Source organism: Fukomys damarensis, unplaced genomic scaffold, assembly GCF_012274545.1.
Source record: "Fukomys damarensis isolate Sample0158 unplaced genomic scaffold, DMR_v1.0_HiC HiC_scaffold_14, whole genome shotgun sequence".
NCBI lineage: Eukaryota > Metazoa > Chordata > Mammalia > Rodentia > Bathyergidae > Fukomys > Fukomys damarensis.
In genome coordinates this window covers 4,177,756-4,194,785 of record NW_022900926.1, presented here as the reverse complement: position 1 = coordinate 4,194,785, position 17,030 = coordinate 4,177,756, and the positions used below count along the sequence as shown (strand labels likewise).

At 45.2% G+C, this 17,030-nt stretch overlaps 1 long non-coding RNA gene across 7 annotated transcripts in view; it reads left to right on the top strand.

Moving 5' to 3' along the window:
- The window catches only part of LOC104872099, a 22,511-nt gene extending 6,449 nt beyond the window's left edge, over positions 1-16,062 (top strand). For 4 of the 7 annotated variants that reach the window (XR_004517116.1, XR_783054.3, XR_783053.2 and 1 more), the window contains 3 exons: positions 877-1,002; positions 2,773-2,878; positions 15,913-16,062. This is a non-coding gene — a long non-coding RNA (uncharacterized LOC104872099). Of the gene's footprint in view, positions 1-838; positions 1,003-2,772; positions 2,879-15,804 lie in introns of all 7 variants that reach the window. The other 3 variants (XR_002025843.2, XR_002025844.2, XR_783055.2) reach the window with 3 other exon arrangements.
- The last annotated feature ends 968 nt before the right edge of the window (positions 16,063-17,030 follow it).

Here is a 17,030-nt window from a genome sequence, read left to right as displayed (position 1 = left end):
CAGGGATTGAACGCGGGTCCTTATGTTAACAAGGCAGGTGGCAGAACTACTGAGATAAATCCCTGGCCCTATTTTATACTCTTATAAGATGCTTTAAATGAGAAAAAAATATAAACATGAGTTCTTAAATACTAGTGTTTTTATTTCTCTGGATTAGTGAATTTGAATTTTCATATATGATTTGCGTGATAAATCTATACTATTACTGGACCAGCATATGAAAAGGGAATTCTGCTGATTAACAAGTTCCACATCAGAGCCAACAGAATGCTATTGTATCCATATCCATGGCTATGTCACTCCTAGCAACCAGAAATATCAACACCATGCTTCTATGGCAATAGCAAATGTTTAAGCTTGTCAGTGTTTGGCACTCAGGGAGAATTCACCACTGCATAGAAATGAAAGGAACCACCTTTGTTCTTTCAGTGTTTTTATAACATGCTAATGCAATGCCAGGAAAATACATTTTATTGTGATTTTTGCATTTTGGTGTTGATGGCTTAAGATATATCCTATGTTGCTTTTGGACCATTTATTTGTTTTATTTTTCAGTAACTTAACTTGTAATTGTCAGTATCTAGTCCTACTGAGCTGTGAGAAAAGAAAAAGAGCTAGAATTTATGGGGACATTTATGGAAATTGAGACCCAGAGAACTCTGATGATGTTCTTACCAGTTTGCAATCCGTATAGTTATGTATATGGTGTTTTGGTTCAGAACTTTTCCATGGAGACCAGTTGAAAATTCTCTGTTGTAATTAATATAAGAAAGTACAATAAAATTGTTTTCTTCCTTGATGACTGTTTTGATGTTTTTTAAAATACCAAAATCTGCAGCAAACATTCTTTCCTTTGTTCTCCTTCTTTGCCTGGAGCTGAGGTGGTAACAGCAGTCCAGCCCACCTCCTCCTGAACTGAGAAGCCATTTGGATCTTGCTGCTGGATGAATTCTGTTGAAATCGTTACCCTCTAGGCACCTCGGAATTCGACTGCACTTGAAGGTCAGGCCTCTGGGATGCAGTCACAGTAGATCGGTTGCTGTGGTGTACCTCCTCCAGAGTCCTAGCGTCTTCAAAAGAAAAGAGCAGGGAACAGGTCCCATAGACTGGAGTGTAGATTGTGAGGGTAAAGGAAGGCAGCAGCTGTTTGCTACCCAAAAAGCTGCCCCAGACGAAGCCAGATTTGCCAGTGCCTTGATCTTGGGCTTCTGGCCTCCAGAATTGAGAGAAAACAAATTTCTATTGTTTAAGCCACTTAGACTGGTTCTTTGTTAGGACATCCTTGCACACTGATTCACTAGGTGAGTCGTGTTGCAGCTTAAGTATTTCTCAGCCTCCTGTTCTGGGTATCAGCGCCAGCTCAGGCCGAACAAGCAGTTCATCCCCACCCAATGCGGGGATCAGGTCTGCTGGCCCACTCCCACTGCTTGCCCTGGTGCCACCTTCTCATCTTCTCCCTTGCACACTTATTCCTAGAAGCCCTGCAGTTGAGACTGCTAATGTATGCTATGCAGGAGGCTCCTGACCTCCATGCACACACATTCAGTTGATGCCGTGGGATGGATCCAACAAATAGATTCCAGGCTCTTGTGTACAAAGAGCAAAAATCTGCAAGTGTACGTTCAGTGATAAAAGCATTTGCATTTGTTGAAGATAAAGGGAAAACTTGCTCAGGACAGGTCTGTGCCAAGAAAAAATGTGGCACAAACAGAAAAATGGTGCTAGGATGACAGAGAAATAGAAAGCACACATAGATAAAATCAATCTTTTGGAATTTTTTTTTTTTTAAAGGAGGAGCCCCAGCCCAGGTGTCTCTCAGTGGGTTTCTATGTAGGATCGGCAGGAATGACTAACATTGTGCTGAGTCATCCTGAGTCGGCGCTTCCTGCAAGTGTGCTTTCCAGAACTCACCCTGCCAAGTGGCCTGGAACTAGGCAGGAAGTTCGGTACTGGGTGTTGCCCAAACTCAATGGGGCAGAGACAAGTGGTCTCCCAGCCCCCTTATGCTTCCTGCACTATTACCGTCAGAGTCCTGGTCCCCCAAAATCTTCAAGGGGTTCTGAGGGAGGAAGATCTGTCTTCCATGGGTATTTTCTGCTCAGTAGGTGCATTGGCCCTACTCCTGGGGAATGAAGGGGTCTCACCCTTTCTGATATAAGCGTTCAAGGGAGATGTTTTTCTTCTCCCAGGATATTTTGATGAACTGTGGACATGGAGGTAGGTTTTGATCTTGGGCTTGAGCCATCACCAGCAGTTTAATGGCTGGTAAACAAGAACAGCCACTAAGGAGTCCATTTAGTTTTGTAAAGATATGATTGATTTAGCTATGTCTTTTAGGCTATCACTGAGATCTTGGGAAATAGTTTGAAAATAAGTGAGGTAGCTATGCCCCTGACTCCAGTTCCCACAAGAGTGGTAATACCTAGACCTATTAGTAGGGATATTAGTTGGACTGCTCGTTGATGTCTAACCTGTGTTTTTATTGGCACTGATAAAGTTTGATTGTTTGGGGCTATATAATGTTAGGGCTAAAATAGACTAGTGTGCAGATTCCAGTCCACTTAGCTGGGAGGCACAGGTAGGCCGAAGTTCCACAAAGGAGACACCTTGACTAGGTAGATAGAATTTGTTGTGTATGTCAAAAAGATGTGTGAGTTTGTTATTTTCTTTTTCCCATATTCCTAGTGTTCCGGCCAACACAGCGCCTGTTAACAGTTGAAAAGGTTTGTAGTGTGAACTTTGTTGGGCATTGTTGGTTTTATTTTCTCATAGGAGGAAGAATCTCTTGGTATCAACCAAAAGCCATTCTGGAGAGTGGTTAAACCTTGGTATAAGAAGGCATTGTGAAACAGAGGGGGCTACATCGCAAGGGGTCCAGGTATGTATAGTCACGCAAGGCATATGACGACCATTGCAAAACCCCGAATTTTTATTGAGAAGACCCTGTGTTATAAGTGTTGGAGCAGCAGTGAAGCAGACAGGCTGAGTAAAGGAAGCCTCTTGGGTGACCCTGTAGTTAGCATGGCCCGATGAAGCCTGTAATTGTAATGTGTAATTGCACTTTTGAGGGGAAGATGTCCCAAAATGGAGCCCATGGACAAGTTACGCTGAAGGCAAAGTGGGGCTTGAAAGTTCAAAATGATGTCAGCAGCTATAGGTCTGAATATAGGATTTTCCTTACTCTCATAGAGAAAGGTTAGCGATGTAAGATTGCAGGAGATGGGCTACACAATCTGTCTGTGTTCTTTTTGTCATGTCAGTGATGAGAAAGTCAGTGAGGGAGTTTTTATTAAGTAGCTTTAATGGGCCTCCCATCTGATATTGAGGATGGTAAATGAGATTAGTTGAAGCCCAGGTTTTAGGAGGCACAAGGATAGCCATATAAGAAGCAGTGGATAGGGATATGCAGAGCCAACAGATACTAGCTAAAGATGAGTTGGATTGATTTAGTAGGGAGTGGGTTAACCGTAGAGTGTTGTATAGATAGTTTGGCAGTAGCCAGTGTATTAATTGGATAGTGTTGTGTCTCTGGTTTGGGTTAATAGGCAGGGGTGGAGACATGGAAATGGACTGCAGGAGGAGGAGGAAGATAAGAGTGGAGGCTTTGGGGAGAATTGTGGTATTGATCCCACAGTAGATGATGGATGGCGATAAGTCCCTCCAGGAGAAGCAATAGAAGACCAGAGACATTTTTGTGTGTGTGACCAGTCTTGGGGTGAGACAGGAAAAAGCCCAATTGCCCAAACAAAAGATGAGGCTATGTGGAAGGCTAGAAAGGTTGGATGATAGGTTAACATGTGGGTATGTCGTGAAAGTGGAGCGAGGGTAGCGTTAACCAACACAGGAGGAATGTTTGTTTTGTTTGTTTTGGTACCGGGGATCAAACTCCGGTCTTTGCGATTTTGAGGCAGGTGGCAGCACCACTGAGCTAAATCCCCAGCCTGGGAGGAAGAATGTTATCAAGCAAACTTGTCAGGTAAAAAGTCTGAGAGAGTGCCTTGGAAACAGAGGTCTTTCATCCAAAGAAAAATCTCTTTGACCATGTTACTTCGAGGGGCAAATCAATGAAGGTCCTGTTTTAATGCACAGATGAAGTCAGAGAAGCAGAATGGCAGCCAGGGAAGGAACATGAGATCATTACTCTTCAGGGGTGTGAGTGAGCTTGATCTTGGTGGGTCCTGTTAAGAGGGAGGAAAATTTAGGTCTGGCCAGAGACAAGTCAGATGTTGGGGAAGAGATAGGTGAGGGAGGTTGAGGAGGGAAAGGTTTTATCATTGAGAGGTGATACCAAGGAGATTTTTCTGCCAGTTTGACTACAGTGGGAGTGGTCAGGAGAACTGTGTATGGGCCTTCCCATTTTGGTGACAGGCTGCCTTGACTTTAGTAAAACCTGTTGTCCTGGAGAGACAGAGAGGTGTATCTCTTCAGTTGGAAAAGGTTGAGGTAAACGTAGGTTGGTTTGAGTTCTGAGATGGTGTCTAATAAAGTTCAAGGTGGGTATATAATTCCCTAAGTGGGGTGAGGAAGAAGGGAAATTGCCTAGAAGGAAAGGTCTGCCATACATTAACTCAGAATGGGCTGACAGGAGGGATTTTCCAGATGTGGCCTTCATGTGCATGAAGGCGAGAGGCAGTAGTTGAGTCCAGGTAGATGTAGTTCTGGGGATAATTTGGTTAGGTGAGTTTTGAGAAGATGGTTGGCCCTTTCTACTTTACTTGATGATTGGGGATGGTAGGGTATATGTAGGTCCATTGGGTGTGCTGTAAGTCATGTTACCTGTGAAATGAAGGCAGGGCCATTATCTGGCTGTATGGAGGCCAGCAGGCCAGAACGAGGAATGATTTCTTCTACTGAGTATCTGTGTGACCCATTTTGCCTGCTCTGAGGTGGAGGGAAATGCTTCTACCCATCCTGAAAGGGTGTCTACCCTGGTGAGAAGGGATCTATGTTTTTATTGGGGGCATGTGTGTAAAGTCAATTTGCCAATCTTGTCTTGATACATGTCCCCTGGCTTGGTGGGTTAGACATGAGCGAGGGTGAATTCCTCCCTGAGGTAAGGTCATGGAGCAGATAGTGCATTTATTTCCATGTGACCTGTTGAAGTATTGTGGATAGGTATGGATGGAAAAAAATAGGTGTGATAAGTTGTAGGAAAGGATGATATCCCACATGGAGAGTGTTATGGACACCTGTTAGGATGGTCATTGCCTGAGCATTTGGTAAGACTTACTGGCCTTGTATCATCAGCCAAGCATCCCTTATCTCAGCACCCTTACAGAGGAGCTCCTGGTTTTCTACGGGGTCATAGGTTGGGTGTACAGGGGGAATGGCCACTAGTTGTAAATCAGGTGGGGGTTGCTATGCTGCTTTTCTTTCTTTGGCATCTGCCATATTATTTCCTAGTGCTACTGGATCAGTAGAGTTTTGATGTCCCTTACAATGGAGAATAGCTGCCTTTTGTAGGAGTAGGACAGCCTGTAGAAGCAGCTGGATCAAGTATCCATTTGTTATTGGTCCCCTTTTTGTAGTTGTAGTCATGTATCCCCTCTTGCCAGATGGCAGCATGTGAACGGATAATATGGAAGGAATATTTAGAATGTGTGTAGCTGTTGACCCTCTTATCCTTGGCTAAAGTTAAAGCTTGTGTTAAGGCAATGAGTTCTGCCTTCTGTGAGGTGGTATTGTTGGGAAGAGGTTGTGCCTCATTAACATTTGTGGGGCTAACTGTAGCATAGCAGCCTGATATAGGCCCTTAGAGAGGGGTGTTGAGCTACCATCTATGAACCATATATAATCTGGGTTTGATAGAGGTGAGACTGAGATGTGAAGTAGCTTGGATTTGTGAAAATATCTAAGGCCCCAGCCCAGGAATGTTTAAGATGAGAATTAGGAAGTAGAACAAGAGCCAGATTTAAAGGTGAACAGGGTTGAAATGAAAAGTTTGAGCTCTCTATGAAAACTAGGTGGAATAGCTGTAGGCAAGAAGGAATGAGAGCTGAAGTAGCATGATGGGTGACTAGATCACATAGGTGATGGGAGATTTCATAACCATATCTTGGCCAAGTGTGACTTTTGAGCTTTCTTGGGTGATAGTGGCTGCTGCTGCTAGGGCCCTTAAGTATGGGGGCCATCCCCTGATAGTAGGGTCAAGTTGTTTAGATAGGTTAAGCAACTGAGCAAAGGAAGGACCCATGTCTTGACCAAGAACCCCCACAGCCATATCGCAAGCCTTGGTCACATAAAGAACAAAAGGGATGCTGGGCATGGTGGCACATACCCGTAATCCCAGCACTCAGGAGGCTGAGGCAGGAGGATCGCTGTGAGTTCGAGACCAGCCTGGGCTGCATAGTGAGTTCCAGGTCAGTCTCAACTACATAGTGAGACCCTGTCTCAAAAAAAAAAAACCCAAAAAAAGAAAGAACAAAAGGGAGATCTAGGTTAGAGAGGGAGAGAGCTGGAGCTGAAAGTAAGGCAAATTGAAATGTTTTATATATTTTAGTAATGGATGTTGTTCCTTGGGTTCTCCTTTGGAAGCACCATAGAGAGGTTTGGCCAACACACTAAAATTAGGAATCCATAGATGAAGATAGCCAGCCAAACCCCAAAAGGGCAATATTTCAGCCTTGCTGGATGGAACTGGAAGCTGAGCTATAAGTTGTTCCCTGTCAAGGGTGATTTCTCTGATATGTTCAGTGAGGCAAACCCCCAGGTTAGTAACAGGGGCTTCAGGGAGAGTTGAGCCTTGCTGGGGGACACCAGTATCCCTTTTCTTCTAGGAAATTTAATAGGACACTGGTGTGTGATCAAGAATCCGGAAGGGAGGGGCTGCATAACAGGAGGTCGTCTACATACTGGAGGAGGAGGCTGGGAGAGAGGTTGAAAGAGGAGAGATCAGCTGCTAAAGCTCGTCCAAAGAGGTGGAGCTATCTCAGAAACCCTGTGGGAGGACTGTTCAGGTTAACTGTTGAGAATGATGTTTTTCAGGGTCAGTCCAGGTAAAGGCAAATAGGCCTTGAGATCTCTTATCAAAGGGAATGGTCACAAAGGTATCTTTAGGGTCTAAGGCAGAAGAGTGGAAAGAAGAATACAGGGATTGGGGACGATGGGATGGATAGGCATTACAGCAGGATTAATGGCTCTGAGATCTTGAACAAGTCGATAGGTACTGTTAGGTTTTATTACCAGGAGAATGAGTCTATTATAAGGGGAGTGAGCAGCTCTTAGTACGCGTGCACCCAGAAGTTTTAAGATTGTAGGTTAAAGACCTTTTAAGTGTTTGAGAGCACAGGGCATCGGGGAACATTGGGGAAATTGAGGGATCTTGAAGTCTAATATAGATAGGCTGGTGATGTGTGGTGACTGAGGGACAGGTGATGTTCCCGATGTGTGGGCTAACAAGGTCTGGTGATGCAGGGAGGGCCTTAGTGGGTAGGAACATAGTAGAGGGTGTCCAGGTGTGTTTGAGATCATCAGAGATGTCTGAGGGAGGCATGGAGACAGGGAGAGTGTCTGGAGTGGCCTGGAGAGGAATAAGGAGTTAGGGGCCTGGATGGCTTGTGGCAAATGGAGGGTTATAACTGCTTTAAATTTGGTGAGGATATCTCTTCCCAAGAGAGGAGCAGGACGTTGTGGGAAGACCAGAAACTGGTATGAGAAAGAATGTTATAGAGACTACATAAAGTGGCTGTGCAATTAGAGGTTAAGATACGGCATCTGAGAGCCCAACAATGGTGGTCAAAGCTGGGGAGGTTTGGCCCGAGTATTCAGGCAGCATGGAATAAGTGGCCCCTGTGTCCAATAGAAAAGGGATTGGCTTACCTGAGATGAAAACTGTTGCCCTGGGTTCGTGATTGGTGATCTCTGTGGGTGCCATTGACCCCAGGCACCATCAATCCTCTGCAGCCAAGCCTAAAAGCTCTGACAAGGACAGATCTTGAACTGGCTGTTCCGACTGTGTTGTGGGAGAGATTGTCTGTCTCTCTGGTGAAAAGGGCAATGAATTCCCCAATGTCCTCCTTGTTTGCAATGTGGACATGGTCCTAGTGGGGGGAGAGGATTGGGGCAGTCACGTGTCCAATGTCCCATTTGGGAGCATTTAAAGCAGGGTCTGGGTGGTGTTCCCATTTGTGGCCCATTATTTTTTTTATCTCGGAGTGACTCCTCTTACCCTGAATGGTATCGGCCACCATCTGGTATCTGTTGGTTATCATCTGGTATTTGGCTTTGTCTCTTTGAGACCATTCTAATTTTTCTTGTTCTCAGTTACTGAAAATATTTTATTTTATTTATTTATTTTTGGCACCAGGGATCAAACTCTGGACCTTGTGGTTTGCGAGGCAGGCGATGGAACCACTGAGCTAAATCTCTGGCCTGGTTATCAAAAACTTTAAAAGCTGCATCAAGAAGATATTTTTGCGAGGTTTGAGGACCCTCCTCAAAATTTTTAAGTTTTCTTTTAATATCAGGGGCTTTTGTGCCATAAAATGTGAATTAAGAAGAATGGTTCTGGCCAATGTTGATGGATCAATTCTGATTTATTTATGGAAGGCCTCCAAAAAGGGATTAAAAACTGGGCAGGATTTTCCTCTGAATGATTTCCCTGATTTTATTCTAATTGACTGCTTTATTTGCCGCCTGTTGTAGGCCCTCAATGAGATGTAGAGCCATATTGTCTCAGAGGATATGATCTCCACGTCCCAGCTGATAAATCCAGTGAGGGTCTTGTTGGGGAACTGCTTCAGTGCCCACTGGTTTATTTCAGTTTTGGGCATGGACCTCATCACCCCCCTGCTGACCCCTGTCCAGACCTGTCCTCAGGGGATAAAGTGGTAGTGAGAATGATATGATTGTCTCACCAGGTAAGATCGTAAGACTGGGAAAGGTATTTCAGTTCTTTTATATATGCGTCAGGGTTGGAGGAAAAGGGTTCCAAGCGTTTTTCTATAAGAGACAAGTCAGAAAGGGTAAAAGGTACACGAACACTGATGAGTCCCTCAGCTCCACCTCCTTCATGGAGAGGAAGGAGCGGAGCAGGATGTAGAGAAGGAGGTTTGGGATAGATGGAAAGGACATCTGGAGGAGAGAGGTAGAGCGTGGAGGAGAAGATGGCGGCAAAGGAGGGGGAGACAGCAGTGGGGAAGATGGCCGTGAAGTGGCAGGTCTGGAAGAAGATAGCGACAGGAACAGGAGGTGCTGGAGGGAGGAGCCATGGGGGAAACCGAGGGAGGGTTGTATGGGGGAGGGGGAGGGGCATGATCGGAAGGATGGAAGGAGTCATTGTTAGGGATAAGAGGTTTTTCTTGGGCTAGCATGAGTTGGGAGGTTGGGCAGGCGTGACGTAAAGAAGGGTGGGAGCCAAGAAAAATGAAAGCCTGTTCATAAGGAAGCTCTACTTATTTGCCAGTGCATTGACAAAAGTTATTAAGGTCCCGAAGGATATTGAAATCGAAAGTTCCATTTTCAGGCCATTTAGAGTCATTGTCTAGTTGATATTATGGCCAGGCCTGATTACAAAAGAAAATTAGATGCTTTGGCCTAACATCCAGGTGAAGACCCAGAGTTTTAAGGTTAGTGAGTAGGCATCCGAGCGGTGAGTCTTGGGCTGGTTTTGAACGAAAGTTTCCCGTGGTGGGAGGGATGCTGTAATTTGGGTTTTGTGAAGGAGAATAACCAATACCAGGAGCACCCTCATTATGTGCGTTAGTTTCCAGATCTCTAGAAGGGAGTAGAGAAAGGGAGGGGATCAAGGGGTGTCCCCACCCAGAGTGCAGCCTGAGCCAGTAGGCATTCAGAGTCCGTCTGGCCTGGTACCAGGACTTTTGTAGATCGAGGCCAAGAGGCCATAGAAAGTAGTAGGCAGGGCGGGGGACTCATAGCGGGAAACCCAGGCAAGCACTCATCTTGATTTGGCTGGTGTCTGGATGATCAGTCAGCAATGGCAAGAGGAAAGAGTTCTGGAGGACACCCGGTTTAGCAGGTCTGGGAAGGAAGACCGGGAGGCCAGTCAACCTGTAAGGAGATCATCCTAGTCCCAGCACTGTGCCCTCCTGGGTTTTGGCACCAGAATGATAGAAAAATGGGCCTAAGCTTGGGTGACCAGTAGCAGGCTTTACTGAGGAGATGTCTGCTGGGCTACTCCAGAAACAAAGACTAGTGACAGTTACAATGCACTTGCATGGTTACATATCCTCACTAGGCTGGGGACTAGTGGTCAGAGGAGGGAGAACACAGTGTAATTTTTCAGTTGTTGTGTCTGGCTGTGGCAGGTGCTGGTGTAATTTGGGATCGACTGGAAAGCGAGGGCGAGCGATTGGTTTTGTATGGAAAACGAAACTGTGGTTGGGGCTGTGGTGGGAATGCCACCTTGGGCCCCTCAGACACCATTTTAGAGTTAGTCAGGCCTATTAACAATACCCTGGGTAAGTTTTTCGGGGCTGTCTGTCAAATCCCTAGGTGGCTGTTGATGATAGGAGAAAGATGTGATTCGTTTTTAGGTTTTGTATAAGTAATAGTTTTATCTGTAGTAGAGGAAGTTTTTGAATCATCCAGGAGGATCCCAAGAAAACCAAAAGAGGTCAAGTTATAACCTGGGATGGGGGACCACAGAGTAGTAAATAAGAGAATAGTAAGACCAGCCACACAATGTACTTAGAGAAAACGAAATATTTCCCCTTTGTGGCTCAACAGGTTGGTCGGTGTTTTCTGAAAGGAAGCTTGAGGTCGTTTCCTGGCTCGCAGGTGTTCGAGGCTTGTGGTCTCTCTTTTTCATTGTCTGTTGTCTCAGGTCCAGTTGGGTTTTACCCTGGAGAGGTGAAACTAACAATTCTCAGTACCTTAGTGGCACAAGGTGTGGTTAGAAGAGTTGTATAAGGGCCTTTCTGTTGGGTGAGTTTGTCCTGGGCACATCTTCCTTCCAGGCCTTACTTAGGACCTGGTTACCAGGGCTGACTGGGGGCTGACAATTATTGTTGGCCTCTGAGAGTGGAAGACTCTTACTTCTAATGGGGGCGGGTGTTGCAAAGCTCCCAGACAGGTCACTTTTTGTTGAGAAATATGGGCCTTACGATGGGACACCTAGTAATGTCTTTCTGCTAGAAAATTGAGAGTCTTAACAATATTTTCATCAGATAACTCCTACCTATGACGAGGTTCTATGTATGGTAATAGGCCTCCCTTTTAAAACTTTAAGTCTCTCAAGTCTTGAGCTAAGGCATGTGCAAACAAGTGGTATCTGCAAAACCCTGAGGCAAGACAGTCCAAGTACACTGTTGGCAAAGCCCCATTTGGGGATCTTCCCATTCAAAGTCAAACATGTACTGGGAGCTAGGATCACCAGGGATAAAAAAAGGCATCTTTGAGATCAAGGACAGAGAGCCATTCATTATCTTCTGGGATCCGTGATAAAAGGCATATAGGTCTGCTGCTAATGGGTGAGTAGGTCCCGTTGCCTCATGGATGGTTTGAAATCCTGCATGAGGTGATACTCCTCTGACAGTTGACCTCTGGTAAAATGGGTGTTGTGCATGGGGACTGGAATGGCACCAGCAACCCTGTCGCCAAAAACTTACCAATGACTGGGTTTAGCTCTTGCATAGCTTGTTTTATGGAAATCCTTTCTCCTTTGAGGATACACAGTAGAACCCTTTAGCTGAATAACTGCTGGAGCGCCCTTGACAGCCCTCCCTGGGGTGCCATCATACCATACTTTTGGAGCAACTCCCAGCAGAGACATTGGCCCCGTGGGATCAGGCTGGCTGGCTCCCTAGCGGCCAGGGCATGGGGTACCAGAGGTTTGAATCAGGAAGAGTATATCTCTTCACATTACTGTTACAGGGTACTCTGGTACCAGCATGAAGGTAGCTTGGAAAAGGCAATCTTCTAACTGGCTGTTCAGAGTGGGGATAAAGAAAGCTGGCCAATTAATTCCTTCAAGGCCCATAACTTTAGAATGGGATGAAAGCTTGCTACAATAAGAAATTAGGATTGAATAAGTCCCTCCAGTATCATAGAGAAATACATTTTTTTGCCTGCTACTTCTAGAGTCACCCAAGGCTCAGTAAGTCATGTGGAATACTCTTGCATGGGAGCTGCGTGTGCTGCCTTGGGCACCATCAGTCCCTGGCCTCCATGGAGGTGGACAACCTCATCTCTTTCTGGGAATGAGGGCAGCCTGGTGGATAGTCCTCCCTCCCCCAGTGCCAAGGGCATCTTCTGTGTCCTGACAGGCTCGACAAGGGTTTGAGGGCTTTAGTGGGCAAGTTTGCCCAGTGCCCCACTCGTGTGTACCTGAAGCACTCTGACTTGCTTCTGTCACTTTGGAGTATCTTGGTTTCCCTTAGTGCTGTGGGCTTTATCTATCCTGAGCCTTATCCATTAGCACAAGCATGGTTTAGCCTCTTTTCCTTATTCAGCTTGTTTGTCCCTACTTCATCTCTGAACTAGGCATGTCAGCCAAATGACTTACCCTGCTTGTGGGCCTGTTGTAGTTTCTGGAACTCTCTCCTAATATCTGGAGCTGACAGACGAGTAGAATACTGCCCTAGGATAATCTGACCTTCCCTGAACTCCACTGTAAATTAGTGTATTTACAGACTACCTCTTCAAGAGTTGAAAAGCAGCTAGATTTTCAGCAGAGCATTTACGGATAGACCTGAACTTATTGTAGTTCACAGGTTTGGCCATCCTTTGTTGCATGCTCAGTAAAATGGCCAAGATGGCTAAAAATATTCATTTGATTTCTCCATACCCTGTTATAGTCCCTCTTGGACCCCTGTTGGGGTCCAAATAATGCATCAATTGGCTGATTATTAGTGAGTGCAGTCATGAAGGCTTCATTAGCAGCTATTAAAATCCTTTTTTCTTTCTACTGCTGTTCATCTCCCAGGATGAACTGGACATCTCACAGGGTCAGATCAAAAGCCACTGATCAGGTATGGAAACTGTCAGCAAACTTTTCAAAATCACCAGAAAATCTACCCAGGTTTCCCTTGCATTATTGAATATCCACAACTCAAAAAAGGGGCTTGCACCTGGATCGCACCCTCAACTTCTGCTACTTCTTGAAGTGTCAGAACAGTGGCTGCTTAGATGCTGAGTTCCCAGACCTGTGGTCCTATTGTAGGCAGACCCAGACCTGGTATGGGGTGGGCTCAGGAGACGGCCTTGATCTCCTGAGGATACTGACTGAGCAGGCTGCTGAGGAGGAAGCCTGTGGAGAGGAGGAGCTGATGGAGAATTAGTTTTTCCACAAAGATCAGGCCTCTGGTAGAGGGCCATGAAGGCTTGAACATAAGGCACCTCTATTTTCTCCGTTTCTTACAATAAGACCCAATTGGAGTATGGCATTATATTAGGCTGCCAAAGGGTGGCAGACCTCTTTTCTCAGTGAGTGAGGAGGAATTGGAGTAGGGATTCGGAAGGAATAGATGAAGTGTTTCCCTCTGTCGGTATGTAGATAGGAGAAAAAAACAGTCATGCTATCCTAACAGGCCTATCCTTAGGACAGTCCCTGACCCATTAGCAGAAACATAGGGTATCTCGTGGTGGACAGTGAACCTCTCAGCTCTAGGCCATGACTTGACAGGGCCAAAGTCTTTGAGAGTTGGTCTTAGAAGCTGTATAGAACCTTTCCCTGCATCAGTTTCCATGTGGGACTCTTAGAGGTCATCCTCTAAGTCTACAATCTGTCCAGCTCTCACTTTGGGCACCCCCTCCTCATAGAGCTGGCTTCCTGAGGGCCAGACGTACCTGGCTTTGTGTGGGCACTGGCCCTTCCTTTTAAGCCTTTGGATCTCCCCCTATGACCACAACTCATCTTTTGAAGGAAGAGTCCAGAAATGGCTGCCTTACTGGCTGGACCCCTTCTTGCCAATCATAAAACCACCTGGCATCCTGTCTAGGGAGGAGCATCAAGTGTTTTACTCAATAAAACTTGGCATATGGAGACTTTGGTTGAGAAACAAGCACTTTAACAAATGATGTCCCACTATCTGCCAGTAAGTGGCAGTCTGAGAACAGGGAATACCCAAACATGGTTTAAACTACCACAGCCAGAGGTCCATGCAGGACTTGGGCTTAGAAGGTGAGTTGCCTTACTTTCTGGCTGTCTCCTGACCAGCTCACCAAATGATACCATGTGTTAGATCCAATAGGCAGATTCCAGTCTCTTGTGTAGAATGAGCTAAGAATTGCCAGCATCCATCCAATGGTGGAAGAAAAGCAGCTCTATCTAGTGGAGATCATAGGAAGATGTGCTCAGGACAGGTTTGTGCTGAGAAAAATGGTGCTGGAATGACAGAGAAGTAGAAACACACAGATAGAAATCAAGCTTTCAGAATTTTTTAGGAGGAACCCCAGCCCAGGTACCTCTCACTGGGTTTCTATGTAGGATCGGCAGGAATGACTAAGAGTGTGCTGAGTCATCCTGAGCCCGGACTTCCTACAAGTGTGCTTTCTGGAGCTCACCCTGCCAAGTGGCCTGGAACTAGGCAGGAGGATTGGTACTGGGTGTTGCCCAAACTCAATGGGGCAGAGGCAAGTGGTCTCTCAGCCCCTTGTACTCCCTGTTCTATATTCACCTCCAAATCCAATGACTCCAGAGCTGGGATTTAGCTCAGTGGCACCACACCAGCCTCACAAGCACAAGGTTCTGAGTTCAATCCTTGGTATTGAAGGAAACAAAAAAAAAAGGTCCAAATTCAATGACTCTGCCACTTGAAACAAAATATTTTATCACATTTTTGGCTAAACCGATAAACACAAGTTAAATGATTATTAATATTTTTATTTTTATGAGCAAATCTTCATAATGGAACAATAAGGCATTATTCCAAGGCCAGGTGAGCTTATATTAAGACTAAGGTTGTCTGTATAATATTTGTCATTAGCTATAAAAGGTTTCGTGTATATGCGCTATATCCTTGGTACCAAAGAAGAAGAAAAAAGGACTGTTGATGTTTTGGAGTTTAAACCAATTTCCCCTTGCCAGCCTCCTGCTTTGAATTATTTAACAAATTCGCCTTCAACAAATACTTGCATGGCTTTAACTATTTATTTTCAAGTGCAGTTGCACCTCATATAATGTCACTGCTATGCCAAATTTGACAATGGTTCTCCTCTCCCTCCATGGAAAAGTCAAAGTCCTTTCATCCCTAACCAAGCTTCTAATCTGCTTCTGACCTGCTGTTCTCTGACCTCAGCCTATTTCTCACTGTCCTCATTTCGGCCCAGACAGCTGGGCTTCTTTCTGTCCTTCAATCAGAGCCCTTTCCCAGAGCGCTGACAGCTTCCTTTCCTGGAAAGGGAATCCCATGATCTCCTCAGAGACAAACTCTTCTCTTTCTGAGTCTTTGCGTAGACGTTGTCTTTCCCACGAAGTCTCTCCTGAACAGCCCCTCTAACTGCCCTTTCCTCAACATCCTCCCACCCTGCACACCCCAATCCCTTATTTTTTTTCTCCATGGTGAGGGCTCTTTATTTACCAGTGAAGCCCCAAATTCTAGAAGTATGCTTGGAACATTACAGGTCCTACAGAAATATTTTTTGAAAAGTGAAAAAAAATTGAAAAAACAGATTTTCATATAAAATTTGATTAAGTTATGCCTAAAGAGTTGCCTAAAGGGCTTAGCAGGGCAAGCCTCACTAAAGGTGAAGGCAGCACAGAAAAGACTCCAGGGGTCAGGAAAGGCTGTGAGTTGATTCTTCAAAGTGTGGACCAGCGCTCTGGCAGGCTGAAACAGGAGGACTGCAAGGTGAAGCTCAGCTTGGGTGTAGTGGATTGACTAATGGTCAATTTGTAACACCCAGGTGAGCTGAATCGGCGTGGTCTGGGCAAGGAGGATCCACCTGAAGATTGTTACCAGTAGCCATAAAAAGAGACCTGGGGAGGAATAGCTGGACCTGTTTATTTTCTAGGAGAAGCTTGCTGTGGATTGTTTTCCTGATGTGAACTAGGTTGTTCTCCTCGGAGAAGGAGCTCAGAACCTGTGTCGCTGGGTATGGCTGCTGCTTTCATCAGGGGAGCTCTGATCTTCGCCGCATCACTTCCTGACTCCAATGTGGATCCCTCACCTTGGTGGCACAGATCCTTCATCTCACGAGCATAGATTTTCTGGCTTCCACCACTGGCCTTTGGGCCTTCCAGGTGCAGATCCTCAATACGGAAAAGTATGAGACATCGTTGTGGGCTCTAGGCCACTGGCTGGCCTCGAGGAGGACACTGCCTTGGACTCTAAGCCTTCAGCTGGACTTGTGTGGGACACTGCTGGGATCCAGGCCCTCAGATGAATGCTTTGGGCTTCTAGTGTGCGGTTCATCTCTTGCACTCCTTTGCATTCGACTCTTTGGATAACTGTCATAAAATAACCTTGTAAGTTATGTGTCCTGTATTTAATGTATTCCCTCACCCAATCCTGCTGACTACAACACAGAGCAACTATGATTTAGTGAGATCTTCTCTCAAAGTTTAAACAGTGTTGGGGTATAGGAGTAGGGACTAGGGTGCAGCTCTGTGCAAAGGCCTGGGTTCCATCCTAGTACTGAAAAAAAAATCACTCACTTTATTTTTCTCACAAATTTGGATCCCCTCAGTAATATACACTTGCCCACAATTTCCATAACTCTTTAAAAAGCATTTGTTTTACCTTGGACATTTTCAGTATTAATACATCTTGGGATTTTATACAAATCTGAAAAATTTTCATCTTTCAAATTGGTCAAATATTGAGAGCTCCTGTGAGATTCCCTAGGCTAACTTTGGAAACGCACACCTTTGTTTTCTGTTCCCTCTCTCTCTTCACTGTATAATGTACCTGCTTAGTATACAGTGAAAATTATTTCTCCAATTTATTCATATCAGTGAAGAATAAAAGCAGGACAAGTAGCTGTGAATTGAACCCTAGCTGTGTCATTATTTATAATGTGGACATCACTCACTTACAAAACCTTGTATAACCTTAATGAGTTTGTTGTAAACAAACATGTGAAATAAATGGTAGATAAAGACAAGTAGCTGAATTGAACCCTAGCTGTGT